This window comes from Sorghum bicolor, chromosome 2 (genome assembly GCF_000003195.3).
Source record: "Sorghum bicolor cultivar BTx623 chromosome 2, Sorghum_bicolor_NCBIv3, whole genome shotgun sequence".
Lineage (NCBI taxonomy): Eukaryota > Viridiplantae > Streptophyta > Magnoliopsida > Poales > Poaceae > Sorghum > Sorghum bicolor.
In genome coordinates this window covers 3,689,591-3,704,175 of record NC_012871.2, presented here as the reverse complement: position 1 = coordinate 3,704,175, position 14,585 = coordinate 3,689,591, and positions in this window count along the sequence as shown.

Here is a 14,585-nt window from a genome sequence, read left to right as displayed (position 1 = left end):
GCCTCACTGGATACAGTAGCTACACTCGCACACTCATTATAGACCACCAGTCTTTGTGCTTACATGCTAGACTAGATATAAAAATAGAAATTTACCCAGCCAGATACGGGGACACGCCTGGATTTCAATCCTGCTCCCACTTGACTAATCGAAGGTCTCTTTGCGAACTAGCTATGCCTGTGCCAGTCGAATTTTTCCGAGGGAAAATCAAAGAGCACCTTTGCAAGCAGGGGCAAAGCTACCATAAAATTTATGGTGGTGCACAACTTTAACAATAGTGTAGAAATATGCTTACTTTCAACTGATTTATATGGTTAAAATAAGCTACTTAGTAATAAATATTTTTTCTTGCCTGGTGCCCGTGCACCACCCAAACTTAACGTGGTTTCGCCTCTGTTTGCAAGCGCACATGTGCACTTGTAAACATTTTGACACGTGCAGCGTGCTCTTAGCCATCATTTTGTACGCTGCTGGTTTCTAATTCTAAGTCAAGTTTCTTTGCAGCAACCTTGCTTTCTGCTTTTGGGCTGTTAGCTGTTTGGCCCGTGGGCTCGATCCGGGCTTGTCTGGCCACGGAGTACAAACGCAGTTGTAAATTCTTAATGCGGCCGTGGCCCACAAGTCCCGACCTTCCTCTTAGCACCCCGAAATCCAAAATGTTTTCAAGATTTCCCGTCACATCGAATCTTACGGTATATATATGAAGCATTAAATATAGACAAAAACAAAAACTAGTTATACAATTTGTCTGTAAATCGTGAGACGAATCTTTTGATCTTAGTTAGTTCATGATTGGACAATATTTGTCAAATAAAAACGAAAATGTTACAGTAGCGAAATCGAATTTTTTTCGGAACTAAACAAGGCCTTATACCCTTCCCCCATTTGTTTTGAGAGAAGAAAAAAAATCCATATTACCTCCGTTAACTTTCATAAAAGTCTGTTTTTTCTATAAACTTTAAAATCAAACAAACACTTCTCTTAACTTTTAAAATCGTTCATCTTATCTCTCTGACCCTGTTATAAACAGTATTGTCTTTTTTGTTATTACTGTATTTATTTTGGCTGAATCACAGAAACATTATAAAATAGAAAATTCAGTTTTGTTGGACTCCACATGAGTACATCTACACATGAACATATAATACTCCCTTCGTCCATTAGTCTTCTTCGTTTAAGCCTTGTGCACAGAGACCAAGAAACATGAATGACTCACGTCTTTTCAATAAATCATTGTGGTCCAATTAATCTAATTAATGTGCATGCCTGCATGCAACTAAGGAGCAGCCAAGATGGCCCACGTCCTGTATGGAGATGTGTGCATGCACCCAAGGAATGGCCATAATTACAGCCGGTCACCTCAAGATGATGGGATAATTAGAAAAAAAGTTTTGCTTAAAAATGATTGAGATAAATGGACGGAGGGAGTATAGTTGTAGTTTCTGTGGTCCAATTGTGTTGAAATTTTTATGATGGGCTAATTACTGTATATTGAACTGTAGTAAAATTTTCATATTAATGGATCATTTATAGCTTAGTTATAGCTTTATTTATATTTAACAAGCATAAACCTAAATAATATCTATAACTAAGTTATACATGATCCAATGAGTACGAAATTTTTAGTACAATTTAAGCATATAATCATTAGTCCACCATAAAAAATTCACCAAAATTGGACCATAAAAACTACAACTACGAATTATTTCATTTAATCACAGAAAAACATAGTGTAATAACCTATTTTAAGGACAAAACCAGATATGCACCATATGTGAGTTTTAAAAGTCAAATCTCACATATAGCTACAAATAAGGGGTAATATCAAAAGACAATGCATAAATATATAACGTACGTAATATAAAAGAGATAATCTTTAGCATCAAACAGCGGATAGACAACTCTAAACTTCGGGTATTAACTTCTCTCCACAGGATCCAACTGACTGGTTGATCACAAGCCCAAAACTTCTCCTGAGGTGTGGGGGAAATTGCAAGAGTGAGCACATATCGTACTCAACAAGTATAACTAGAGGTTCATGAGGCTCAATAAGCTGACACTGGTTTGACTGCATTTAGCTTTTATATGTGAATAGCATATTTAATCATTGGATAGCAATATCAAGGTAGCATATTAAATCCCATAACCACATGATCAATGTATACAAGAATTAAGAATAACACATATAAACAACATAATAAACCATCATTTATCATCATTAATCATGTTCATCAGTGTCCATCTATTCCGTCAGTTTTCCGGGCCGCCCGTATCCGTGGGCACGGCTAGTATACCAGATTTAACACTCTGCAGAGGTTGTACATATTTATCCATGAGTCGTGATTTACCCTTTCGCCCGAGGTCATGAGTCTCTTAACCCCCTTCCAAGGGAGGTCGGCAGGGATCACTATGAAGCCTTTCAAAGGTTTCGTCTAACAAGTTAGGGCCATTAGATTCACTCGGAAGGTAGATATAGAGCCCCCTTCCATGGCACATAACCCGCAGCCTATACACATGGACAGAGGCCACACTATACCCAACGTGTCTAGCCATTCTTACGCCATTTAAGGTAACCGCTAACAAGCTAGAAAAAGGTCCTCATACTGAGCTAAAACCAGAGCCATATAGCCCTCATGGTTGTACGAGTTGTCCCAGCTTTTGCCAAGGGATAAGTCCTTATGGAGGGTCAAGATCAATCCAGCAAAAGCCAGAGTTCTTTCCACCCTTTATATTCAAGTTGCTAGAAAGCTTATTTTATTGTTTATTGTATATCCAAATATTCATGTTACAAGATCATGGATTATAATCAAGCACTAGCAAGAACTACCCAAATGCATATCTAAATAGGTATCAAGGAATTCAGGATAACAATCATCTATGATTTTGCTAAGGTCATCAAGGTGGACACATGCAAATGATAAATATTGTATTAATGGTGTATAGGTAACAAGGATGATCTCCAGTTATACTTGCCTTGATCAAAGCTCTCCTGAGCCTGCTGCTGATCTTCAAAAGATTGACCTTGATCACCAACGTATCGCTCACCGTCTAATCCCAATCATCAATCAACAACACGCAATCCAATGTAGACAATCATACACGAAGCAAACAAACTATAATTAGAACAATACACCAAACAGTGAGAAATCAAAGATAAAAGTTTATAAAAATATTCTACGCAGTGCTACGATCACACAAACGTAAAGTTCACGAAAATCGGAGTTGAAACGGTGAAGTTATGAATTTTCTAAGATTTTCGGTAGATAATTAATTAATTAAATGCTACTGTGAAAATAAAAAGTTTCAAAACAGTAAATTATTACTTCCAACATATAGAGCTCGTAAATATAAATCTAACGAAATTTGAATAGACAAAAACGGAGTTAAAACGAATATTTTATGGCCTAAAGAAACTCAGTGGCAATTCTGTAAATACTGGAAAGCGTATTTTAGACCCAGCCGACTAGAATACGTTTTTCAAAACAGAGAAAACGTAAAATCGCGAATACGCCTTTGGACCGCGGGTTAATTCTCAAATATTCCAGGGTCTCTTAAAGAAAAATCCCCTCGAAGGGGTATCTTTGCTTCCTGGCCGTCGATCTTCAAACGGACGGCATCGGGCGCGACTGGGGTGACGGGCGGCGGTCCGGCCAGCCGGCTCCCTGCTCCGGCGCGGTGGCGCCATTGCCGGCCGCAGGAAGCTCGCCGGAGCTCTTCGTTCTCGCGCTCTGGTGCATCCTGGAGCAAAAGAATCACATCGGGAGATGGAGAAGGAGACGAACCCACCTAGGCTCTTAGCTCGCGCCGAGAAGGTGCAGGGAGGGCGTGCCGCGGCGGCAGATGGTTTTGCGCACGGCGAGATCCAAAAGCGCGCGGCCTAGGGTGGCTAGAGCTTGGTTTCGCGATTTAGAAGTGAAGAGGGGATCGCGGGGTTGGCCTAGGGACTTTATAGGGCTCGATTCGCGAAAAGGGCAAGAGATCACGGCTTTCCCGGGATCGGTTCACGATCGGGGAGGGCGAGTCCGTCCCGATTACGTGAAGAAGAAGAGGGGGGGGCGCTGCGCTGCGGGGCCGGCTCGTCAGCGAGAGAAGAGAGAAAGGGGAGGAGGGCGCGCGCTGGGCTGCGTTGTGCGCGACTGGGCCGTGGGGCGCGGGGAGAAAAGGAAAAGGGGGAGAGGGGAGCAGGGCCGGGAAGGCCAGGGGGACAGCTGGGCTGGCTGGGGTCTTTCTCTTTTTTTTTATTTTCTTTTTTTTTCTTTTCCTAAAACCTTTTCTAAATAAAATTTTGAATGCAAATAAATTCAAGCCAGAGGCAAACAATACAAAATAAAATATTCTTCAGCATGAATGCACAAACAAGTTTCTAATCTTATGATAAATTTTAATTTTGACCAAAAAGTATTTAAGTGCTGAATTCAAATGCGCACAAAAATGCTTAATTAAATCAAATTAATCCCTATTAATTTAAAACAGATTTTTGGGTGTTACACATAGATCCAAAGCTAGAGCAAAACTCTATACTAAGGCATACTATATTATATGTTCACTGTATAGATCTACTCATGTGGAGTCCAACAAAATTAGATTTTATATTTTATGATTTTTCTATGATTTACTATAATTTTTTCAAAGATTCAACGAGATAAATAAAAAGGAAAAAGATTAAACCATCTTCAATACCGCTTATAATAGGGCCAGGGAGGTAAGTTTTAAAAGTTGCAAGAGATGTTTTATCTGATTTTGGAGTTCAGGGAGGAAAATTGGACTTTTATAGAAATTGAGGAAGGTAATGTGAACTTTTTCCTTTGAGAGAACCTAGCATGTTAGCCCATGGACCCAGAGCCCAGTGGCCCAACTAAATTCAATTTTTTCTTTTTTTTTTCCTCAATACTATGCTGCAAAGGTCATCAGGGATTTTGAAGGCCGCCCGAAAAAAGTCCCACACTAGTAACCTACCCATGTCTGATGCAGCATCTTCTTCTCCAGTTGATCTCTGAATAACGCACTCCAACACGATGCATTATATATTGACTTTCCAATTTATCACCCTTACGTAGGTCAACAGTCAACACGTAAAAGCGCATCATATATATACTACGCGTACGAATGAACACAACTGGCTTCCTTTCTTCCGGTCATTATATATTCATTCATTATCCTTTTGGACATCCATTTGCTGACAGCAGATGATGTTGCTTGTTCAACCTTATTAGTGGAATATAATCCATATGGATCATGTGGCAAAACTCAATTGCTCAATGATCGCTGGATAATTGCAAGTTGTGTCTGAACTTGCAATTGCTCTCGAGTGGAAGTAGTCGTTGTGCAAACAATGCAATTTGACGTACCTGACCTTCTAATACGTCCCCTGCGTCGTGCGTGCGTGCTGATGCCCGCAGTGACGCACATGTTTCGAGCTCTGACTGGTGACCTGACCTTATTGTTTTTACGTACTTGCTGATGTCATTAACCACACTACGGCTTTGATTTGACTCCAGGTGTGTATCAATATTCATGTTTCAGTTCAGTATTTGTAGTCTGAGTGTAGTATTGAATGATACCGAACATTGCTCAGTACTACTCAGTATTTTTTCTACTTAATTTTAATTTTAGCTTATGGTATAGAATATAACGTAGAATAGCACTGCCTTATACTCTTCTCGCTGATAAGCTAGCGTATGTACGTCCAAAGTGCAAACCAGGTGAGCTAGCTCTATCAAGCCCCATTTTTCTCATCGTGTTACATTACTTTTGTGTGTGATGCTGCATGCTTGCATGATCGATCACATGTATATAAATATAATAAATATAATAATAATAAGGCTCACATGCTTGTTAGCCTAGACATCATGGGGGAGATGAGTGATACAGTCCAAATGAAATGTGCTACACGTACGACAGTACATCTGTTGGCCGCTGCTGCACTATCTTTATCTTCCAAAGTACTGGTGAGATACACGCGCGGGTTTAATTGGCTTTATTTCAGAGTCCCCACAATATAATGGCCCATTTGAAAAGCATGTAGATATTTTGGTCACTATAGTTACTTGCCCTATATATAAAAATACGTCCGATGGAAAAGCATATAGATATTTTTTGGTCACTATATATATTCGCACAGCCACGTCCGGTTGAAAAGCGTAGATTAAAGATGATCGGATTAGAACTAGATTAGGTCGCAGAGAACTATCCCTAGCTTTGACCTTTAAATCTGCTGTCGACAATGCTTTTGGCTGATCCAAGAGGATAAGAAGGCCATTGTTGTCGCTGCGTGTCCTTGCTTGCTTCCATGCATGGATATGGACGAACCCATGAGTATAGGACCTGGTTGGGAAGACCAAAGTCGACCGGCAGGCTATTTTGTATTGTTTTGACTTTTTATGGAACGGGATCCAACAATTTGGAGCCTAGTGCGAAAGGCAAATTGAGGCTCTAAAATTATCAGATTCATGCGCCTAGTATAAAATAAGGCATACTTTCACTCATATATATATATACATATGGCTTTAATTTGTATTCTGGCCTAGTATATGTAGCTTGTTCAAAGTTCATTAAGATAATAAAACAAAAGAAATGCAAACCTTGAATAAGAATTAGTGATGGCGCGGCCGTGATGCGTAATGCGTAATAAAATGCCTTGAGCCGAAACGGAACAAGAAAAATAAATCACTGGGCTACAGCCTACAGAAATTTGCAATATTGTAAGTGCTCGAGCCAAGGCCCAAAGCAGGGCGCGTAGGGAGACGATTAAAAAAAAATGGAACTCACAGATCAACCAAAAATTATATACTGTACATGGAGTGTTCGAACCGAGGTCAGGAAGGTCTTGGGAAGGTGTACATGCATGCATGTATATGTAGAATAATTGACACTTCACGTACGGGGTACGTACGTACAGCTAGCAGCTAGGTACGTATACAACGCAACCTACCGATACATGCATTGCAGGTAGCTAGAAATCTGGAAATCCATAGACGTCTTGCGCACGTGTGAGACCTACCGTTTCCAGTTGCGGTTTGACAACAATGCAACATATATGGATATGCATGCATATGTATCTGGTCCATGTCAAAATTCTCGAGGAATCTGGAGATCTCTTGTATTGCACCCTGTATAGAGACGTTGCCCATGGCTATACAGCTCACGGGTAACATATATCGATTTATTATATCTAAGCCATTGTACACATAGGAGTACGTGGAAATAATAAATATAAATAAAGCATCAGAGACGACGACGAATGTTGCAAAATATTCATGTGACCGTTGTTGCCTGTTGGTTCGGTTGGTGTGGGTGTGGGAGGAGGCGGCACACAGTTTTGCTGCCACGTACACGTAACTACATACGTAAGCAGATCGTGTGTGTGTGTGTGTATATATATATATATATATATATATATATATATATATGCGCGTTGTCATGAGCATATCAAGTCGACCTCTCTAGCTAGCTAGTACTCCAACAAGTCACGACGTCGTCGTCGTCGTTGCTTGGTCTGTCGGCATACATCAAGTCCCAACGTAGCTGCTAGTAGTAAGACACGCAGCATTTTTGCCTATTTGCATTGCGTTGCTTGCATCGATCCACGTCGACGACTTCAGTACGTGCAACAACGACGAGGCAGCGCAGAGAGACGACCAAAAAGACTAGTGCTGCTGTTGTAGTCCCCAGGGCATGCAGTCCCCAGGCCAGACGACATCGTCGGGAATGGCCGGCATGCATGCGTCTGTAGTATGTGAGACCAGCAGCATGCATTGGGTGCAATGCAATGCATGCATATGCATGGTGACTGTTTTAAAAGGAATGCTAATAATATAGCCAATGTTTATAGTCTACTTTTTAGCTTATCCAAGTCTACTTTTTAGCTTATCCATATAGTAGTTACATCTTTCGTGTTAATACATGACTCGCTTCTCACTCATAGAGTTTTGTATTTCTCATATCCAAGCCGGTTGTAGACTTACATCCTATTTCTCCTCTCTCTTCTTTCCTCTCTCTCCTCTGTCTCCATATTTAATCTACTTGCAGCTCCTTAGAGCAAGTTTAATAATATAACCCACCTGCTGGCTGCAAGGTTCCTTCTAGTCTTCTCTCAGCCCACCTATACAATAGTTAGCTATTCACTGTTAATACATGACCCACTTATCTCTCTCACAAAGTTTCTTGGTTCCTGTGCGTAAGCTGGCTATAAGTTTGCTATAAGCTTACAGTCTGCTTCTTCTCTTTCTCCTACCTTCTCTCCTCCACCTCAGCATTTAGCCAGCTTCAAGTGCCACACTTTGCATGGCGCGCTTCTCTGATAAACAGTGAACACTGCAAATGTACAGTACTACATGCATGCATGCGTATGCGTGTATGTATACTCCAACAAGTCACGTAATACGTGTCGGCATACATCGAGTCCCAACGTAGCTGCTAGAGTATAAGACACGCAGCATTTTTGCCTATTTGCATTGTGTTGCTTGCATCGATCCACGTCGACGACTTCAGTACGCGCAACAACGACGAGGGAGCGCGCGCACAGACGACCAGAGACTAGCTGCTAGTGCTGCTGCACCAGTGCACCTGCATGCTGATCTCAAGTCCCTAGTCCCCGGGCATGCAGTCCCCAGGCCAGACGACATCGTCGGCAATGGCCGGCATGCATGCATCTGAAATTTTTTTTCCGAGAGGACACCTATCCTTATAATATGCATCATAGGATTGATACTGAGATTCGTATCCAACAGGAATGCTAGGAACGAATTTTGTGGTCTACATTGTTAATTTAGAGCCAATTTTTATTTTACCTAGCAGAGTTGTGCATTGGGTGCAATGCATACATGGTGATTGTTTTAAGAGCAATGCTAATAATACAATTAATATTTACATCCTACTTTTTAGCCCACCCATATGGTAGTTATATCTTTCTTGTTAATACATGACTCACTTCTTTCTCACAGAGTTTTTTTAGTTCTTGTGCTCAAGCCGTACAACCCACTTCTCCTCTCTCTCTTTCTTTCTCTCTCCCCCACCTCAACATTTAGGCCTTGTTTAGATGCAAAAAGTTTTTGGATTTTAACAATATAGCATTTTCGTTTTTATTTAACAAACATTGTCTAATTATAGAGTAACTAGGCTTAAAAGATTCGTCTCGTGATTTACAGATAAACTGTGCAATTAGTTATTCTTTTTATCTATATTTAATACTTCATGCATGTGCCGCAAGATTCGATGTGACGGGGAATCTTGTAAAGTTTTGGGTTTTTGGGTGTATCTAAACAAGGCCTTAACCTGCTCTTAAGTGCCACACCTTGCATGGCACGCTTCTCTCGTAAACAGTGAACACTGCAAATGTACAGTACTTATAATATATGCATCATCAATTTCCACAGTAATATAGTGGAAGTTATATTTAGGTAGTGTTTAGATGTAACAGCCATGCCAAAAGATTTGGCACCACATTTTTTTTGCTGTTAAAGTTTTGCAATTTTAGCTTTAGGATGAGGTGTTTAGATCCATAGCAAATCTTTATCAAAAGATAGGCTTACTCTCACCAGCTTGTGCCCCAATGCGTTTTTGCCTAATTTTAAGATACTTGGGTCCCAAATGCTAAAAGTTTTGTAGGTTAGGTTTTGCTATTTTTTACCCAACATATTTAAATCCATTTTGCCAAAAGATGAGTTAATAATTAAAATAGCAAATGTTTAGACAAACGCGGGGAATTAAGCAGCAAAAGATGGGCTCTCGCTCGATGGTCTAGCTAGAGGGCGTGATACTAGCTAGTAAAAAAAATAAATAAAAGGTCTAGAGCTTCGCCTTGTTCATAGTCCACACGGTCCAGCTTAATGTACGTACAAAAGCTTTTGTTACTGCTATCCTGGAACATCTTCACTGAAATTACAAATTAGACGAAAAAATTATATATGGCCGTGGTGTTGTCTGGCCGGAGTTTAGCGCAGGTACGGTGCATGGCATACACTAGCTATGCTATGCATGCAATCAGATAACCCCCACGTACCTAGCTCAGCTGGCGATCTGTCCAGGTACCTATCAGTCCTGCACAATCCAACACTGCTTTGACATAGTTGTCAAAAAAAAAAAACACTGCTTTGACATTCATGTGCATCACATGCATGTAGGCACAAAGCCACTACATACACATACAGTGAGGGCTACACCTATGTATAAAGCTATAGCTAGCACTATTTTTTTTTGAGAGATTACAATTTACATATATACAAATATATAATGCACGGACGAAACAAAATGGGTCAAAATGAGTGGACAACCATGGTGCAAACAAACACATCGGTCAGGGGCGAGCTGGAGAGGACACGTGGACGTGCACGTGTCAGCACGGCATTTATGTGCATGCAATTCTTCGTATAAAAATGATAGGTGGTGAAGCTAGGTAGCTAGGCTGGATTAGTCGTGGACCGATCACTAGCTTAGGTTATCCATATGCTGCTTGGTGATGGATGATGCATATACGCAGATAGGTCTAAGGTGGTTTTTAATTTCGTATTTCTGTGGAGTACGTAGTGATCTCTGTGCTGACCTTGTTAATTAGTCGGTGGATATATATTCCATGAAAAATACTTTATTAGTCGGTGGATTAGTTTTTTCTATTATACGTGTGTGCTAATAAATATAATAGTGTCGATGATGTACTAGATTGGATTACGTGCGTATGTGTACGTGGGCACGACCGCAGGACCACGTAGTGGAATTGATATCACCACATAATAAAGAACTAACATCCGGCGGAGAGCGCGATGATGTACTAACGTAACGACCACCAACTAGTGCATAGTAAACATTTACCATTGTCGCCTATATATCATTGTCGATTTCATTGAAATCATCAGTGATAATTAAGGTATCAGTATCGTACTGTTGTTTTTTGAAGGCCCAACAGTGATAATGTATTATTATTGCCGGTTCTACTAGTAGTAGTATAAAACGACCAATCCTAGCTGCACTGTTGGTTTATAGTTGAAAACAGTAGTGTTACATACGACTATACGAGGTCTAGATCCGATATTTTAATCAAGGGAGTGCGTAGTTATCTATCAATAGATTTTATATGATCAAATCTATCAGTTTTTTTATAAATACGACCTAGTAAATAATTATAGCACAAATATTAGTAAAAAAAATCCGTCAATAGATAAATAGCAAAAGTCATTTTAATCAAACTAGATTTTATAAGTGGGGCCCTCACATATGCTCTCCTTTCTCTCCCTTGTACTATCTGATCCTCTCCCTCCCTCACCGATGGGCGATGGCTCTACCCCACCTCTATCCCCCACGTTAGCACTCTCAACCCTCGCCCTCAGTTGTCCCTTAGTTTCCTTTCTCTTTTTGGATCATTTTCTCTCTTTTTCTTGAATCCCTCTCATTGACACTCTGATGCCCCTCCCCTATCTTTCCTCTCATAGGTAGAGGGATCATCATAGCGGCAATGACAAGAGGTGTTGGCGTGTGGGTACGTCACCGATGGAAAAGTGAGCAACAGAGTTTGCACATGGGAAACCCACAAAGGAGCAACTATTTGCATGAGCGGAAGAGTGACGACAATGAGTAGGGCGAGGAGCAAATACTAGTGCATGGATGGAGAGACGACAACATGTGTCAACAAGCTAGCCATGGCGTGCAGGTTGAGGAGTGAGCAGTGCCGTGTGGGACAACTTACAAGCAACGGTGGGCTCCTCTGACATATCAAAGGTGTGGGGGAATTGAAGCCAGATCCGGTTAGGGGAAATCAAAGCTGATAGTGCATGCGGTGGTGATGTTGGTAAGTACATTTTTTTGCCTTTCTATTTTGTTTTTGGGAAGTGCAACATTGTCGGGTGTGATCGAATAGCTACGGTTTGAAAATAGACAGAATTACCTAGCCGTTTTCGTGTTTTTGGAAAATCTAGAGACAAAGTTGGGTTGCAGGTCAATGGTTCCTAGGAGTGGGATAAGAATGGGAATGGTCTATCCCGCTTGTATTGGCGGGATCCCGTATTTGGATGAGGATGAACCTATATTAATTGACTTCACCTAGCTAGATTTTAGCCCAGCAACAAAGAAGTCCACATCCACCACTAGTCACTAGTAGAAATATGAACAACTATGACAAAACGCTAGGCGTAGGAGAAATGTGAACTATGGTGGTGGCGCAATAGCGCTCGACGACGGCGTAGGTGAGAGCACAAGGTGGTGATTAGCAGAGACAAGGATACTTGTACGATCACGTAGCCTTAGCCTGGATGGTTTCTCGCAAGGCTAGGCTTCGACCCCGCTTTTGTCTTTGCTATGGCCAGGCTTAGCACCTTGAACATGCATCCAAACATGAGGAAGTTGCATTAGCTAAGTCTAGATTGGCTCTAAGCCACCCATACGAACACACTCTTAGAAAGCCAACCAAGCCAATAATTGATATTTTATTGTTAGACATGAGTTCTATCAACGGTTTTGCTTGGATTTCTCGAGTTGGAAGCTCGAAGACTTGTTACTCTTAGTGCTTGTCAACACCTAGACAACCTGGTGAAGGACTTTGTGACCTTCCTTGATAGAGTCATTGTGAGGAGGCTCTAGAAGCTTGTACATGGTATTAAAACCCACCATATCAAAGTAATGAACAATTCACTAGTGGATAAGAGCTTAAACAAGTCTTTGTGACTTTGGAGCTCCAACATGGAGTATAGGGTTGTGTCAACAACCTGAGATCATGAAAATTATCTAGTTGTATGTATGCCTTGCTTGTCATACTTGCTTTATTTCCATTGTTGGCAAGTTTCATTGACAACTAGCATTCATGGTAGTGTGCTTACATAGTTTTCTTATTGCACTTAATCTTAGGGTGAACTTTACTAATGATATGATTAGTGTGTTGGCTCTAAGGACTTGATAGATTGCTTTTTAGAAGAACTTAGGAACCATGGTGCATTAAATGTTTAGAATTTGGATATATTAGGTTGCCTCTTTAATTTTGAGCCCAATTCACCTCCTCCCCTCTTGGACCATTCAGTCCTTATACCAGGGCATACAATACCATCGGATGATGCTTGTTTGATTTGTTTTTAGGTGTGACTATAGAAGTTCATTGACCATCATCACCCACATGATAACAATAGGAGGATGAATAGGCAAGATCCATGTCGGATCTTCCTTAAAGTCTCCTTTGGATGTCGTTGGGTTCACCTCAATCCACATGTGGAGTGGAATAGGGTGGAATTTAGTTCATGTTTTACTCCAACCCACACCAAACACATGTGGATCGATGCAAATACGACTATATCCAAATAAGGCCTAAAGTGGAGAAGAGGAAGGAGATCCATGCCAGACACCCATGCACAACTTTGCAGCCATGTGTTGTGTTAACCGCAAAGACTGAGTAAGGCATTGCTTCCGGTGGCAGTAGTGATGCCACGGTGATGAGTTTTCAAAAAAAAAATACAATAAATTTTAAAATGAGGACATTGAATCCTAATGTACCCACAATTAGAAACCTTTATTTAGAATCCCACAATTAGAAACCTAATTTTGTAGGTAGCCACTTTATGGATGCCTCTAAAAATCAACCATGTTATGCATCCTTTATTTCAACACAGCCACAGGAGGAAAGGGTTTTTGTTCTTTTGCCACTATTCATCTTTGTCCTCTCCCAACCATCTCTTTTAGTTTTGTTCCCTCCCACTTGTACATCATCCTTTACAAATATGCTATAGCGCTTACACGTAGGATTAGCACCTTTAGTTATATACCCCATATTGGACATTATTCATTGACATTTTCTTCCATTTTTTTGTCAGAAAAGGTTTCTTTCCAAATTTAACTATACATGGCTATAGAACCCAAGGGTTAGCCCGATGTCGATAGGGATTTTGTTTTTGTTTTCTTGTAGGAGCCTCTACCGTTTCTAGAACCTATATCGTGAGCCAAACACTACTACAAAAAATAGTTTTTACCAATAATATTTTCACCGTTGGTTTTAAACCATTAGTAATAATCTTCACTCACAACTTGTACTGTATTAGGAACAATTAGTAAAATATGTGCCTCCTCATGGTGACTGATAGGTGGGGGCCCACTTTCCAACATGTTGCCCCATGATTTATGCCATGTGTCAGTGGGAGAGGGGGCATGGATCGATGGACCTACTGTCTCCCTATGTGCTTACTTTTCTCTCCACGAGTGTGGGGGTATAAACCCCTATACCCTTACGGCTGGACTTGGGCCAGGAGGCTTGGCCCATTACGAGACGAGTCCAAAGCTTGATCCGACAACCTGGAGTTCCGCGCAAGGAAACAAGATGTGGAGATCAAGCAGGATTCTGGTCGGTTAGAATAGGAATTGATGTCGAATTATTCATGGCAATTGTAACCGACTAGGATTAGTTTCCAGATCTGTAACCCTGCCCTCCAGACTATATAAGGAGGGGCAAGGGACCCCCCTAGGACACATCATATTCTCTCAACACAAATCAATACACCAGACGCAGGACGTAGGTATTACGCCAACTCGGCGGCCGAACCTGGATAAAAAGCTTGTCCGTGTCTTGCGTCACCATCGAGTTCGTAGTTTGCGCACCGTCTACCGATAAACTACTACCG